The sequence below is a fragment of the Eucyclogobius newberryi genome, unplaced genomic scaffold, assembly GCF_026437365.1.
Source record: "Eucyclogobius newberryi isolate DKJ021-1_F unplaced genomic scaffold, fEucNew1.0.hap1 SCAF_540, whole genome shotgun sequence".
Taxonomy (NCBI): Eukaryota; Metazoa; Chordata; class Actinopteri; order Gobiiformes; family Gobiidae; genus Eucyclogobius; species Eucyclogobius newberryi.
In genome coordinates, this window is record NW_027316213.1 from 1 (window position 1) to 2,500 (window position 2,500).

Consider the following 2,500-nt stretch of genomic DNA (forward strand, 5'->3'; position numbering starts at 1 on the left):
TGTACTATTTCGGTTTTTACTCTAAGTCCCTCAGGGGCATGGGGTGCTATACTATGATGGTCAGATCACCTCCAGGCCCCAGGGGAGTGCTTTTCTGGGGTCAAACAGTGCACTGATGATGGGGGATTATTTCATTTTGCTCATTTTGGTGTTTTTTCACATTTTAACCCATTTTCACCCCTTTTGCTCACAACTTCGTACTACGGCCCGGAAAAACGACAGAGTCGATGGGTATAGTGTACTATTGCCGAAAAACGACAGAGTCTTTTCGGGAATAGTGTACTATTTCGGTTTTTACTCTAAGTCCCTCAGGGGCATAGGGTGCTATACTCTGATGGTCAGATCACCTCCAGGCCCCAGGGGAGTGCTTTTCAGGGGTCAAACAGTGCACTGATGATAGGGGATTATTTCATTTTGCTCATTTTGGTGTTTTTTTTTTTTTTTTTTTTTTTTTTTTCACATTTTAACCCATTTTAACCCATTTTGCTCACCCCGCACTCTGCCGCATATGAGGCCGGGGAAGGGCCACTCTGGCTGGGCATGGCCTCCGCTGAGCACCCCCTGGAGCCACTGGAGCCCCCGGAGGCCCTCCAGAGCCACCCCCCACTGTCCCCAGACTCACCCGGGGGAAGGGCCACTCTGGCTGGGCATGGTCTCCACCAAGCAGCCCCTGGAGCCCCCGGAGCACCTCCAGAGCCACCCCCCACTCTCCCCAGACTCTGCCCGGGGAAGGGACACTCTGGCCGGGCATGGCCTCCGCCGAGCACCCCCTGGAACCCCCGGAGGCCCTCCAGGGCCACCCCCCACTGTCCCCAGACTCACCCGGGGGAAGGGCCACTCTGGCTGGGCATGGTCTCCACCAAGCAGCCCCTGGAGCCCCCGGAGCACCTCCAGAGCCACCCCCCACTCTCCCCAGACTCTGCCCGGGGAAGGGCCACTCTGGCTGGGCATGGCCTCCACCGAGCACCCCCTGGAACCCCTGGAACCCCTGGAACCCCCGGAGGCCCTCCAGAGCCACCCCCCACTCTCCCCAGACTCACCCCGGGGAAGGGCCACTCTGGCTGGGCATGGTCTCCACCAAGCACCCCCTGGAGCCCCCGGAGCACCCCCAGAGCCACCCCCCACTCTCCCCAGACTCACCCCGGGGAAGGGACACTCTGGCTGGGCATGGTCTCCACCAAGCACCCCCTGGAGCCCCCGGAGCACCTCCAGAGCCACCCCCCACTCCTCCAGACTCACCCCGGGGAAGGGACACTCTGGCTGGGCATGGCCCCCACCGAGCACCCCCTGGAGCCCCTGGAGCCCCCGGAGCACCCCCAGAGCCACCCCCCACTCTCCCCAGACTCACCCCGGGGAAGGGCCACTCTGGCTGGGCATGGCCTCCGCCGAGCACCCCCTGGAGCCCCCGGAGCACCCCCAGAGCCACCCCCCACTCACCCCAGACTCACCCCGGGGAAGGGACACTCTGGCTGGGCATGGCCTCCACCAAGCACCCCCTGGAGCCCCTGGAACCCCCGGAGGCCCTCCAGAGCCACCCCCCACTCTCCCCAGACTCACCCCGGGGGAGGGCCACTCTGGCTGGGCATGGTCTCCACCAAGCACCCCCTGGAGCCCCCGGAGCACCTCCAGAGCCACCCCCCACTCCTCCAGACTCACCCCGGGGAAGGGACACTCTGGCTGGGCATGGCCCCCACCGAGCACCCCCTGGAGCCCCTGGAGCCCCCGGAGCACCTCCAGGGCCACCCCCCACTCCTCCAGACTCACCCCGGGGAAGGGACACTCTGGCTGGGCATGGCCTCCGCCGAGCACCCCCTGGAGCCCCCGGAGCACCCCCAGAGCCACCCCCCACTCTCCTCCAGACTCACCCCGGGGAAGGGACACTCTGGCTGGGCATGGCCTCCGCCGACCACCCCCTGGAACCCCTGGAGCCCCCGGAGCACCTCCAGAGCCACCCCCCACTCTCCCCAGACTCTGCCCGGGGAAGGGACACTCTGGCCGGGCATGGCCTCCGCCGAGCACCCCCTGGAACCCCCGGAGGCCCTCCAGGGCCACCCCCCACTGTCCCCAGACTCACCCGGGGGAAGGGCCACTCTGGCTGGGCATGGTCTCCACCAAGCAGCCCCTGGAGCCCCCGGAGCACCTCCAGAGCCACCCCCCACTCTCCCCAGACTCTGCCCGGGGAAGGGCCACTCTGGCTGGGCATGGCCTCCACCGAGCACCCCCTGGAACCCCTGGAACCCCTGGAACCCCCGGAGGCCCTCCAGAGCCACCCCCCACTCTCCCCAGACTCACCCCGGGGAAGGGCCACTCTGGCTGGGCATGGTCTCCACCAAGCACCCCCTGGAGCCCCCGGAGCACCCCCAGAGCCACCCCCCACTCTCCCCAGACTCACCCCGGGGAAGGGACACTCTGGCTGGGCATGGTCTCCACCAAGCACCCCCTGGAGCCCCCGGAGCACCTCCAGAGCCACCCCCCACTCCTCCAGACTCACCCCGGGGAA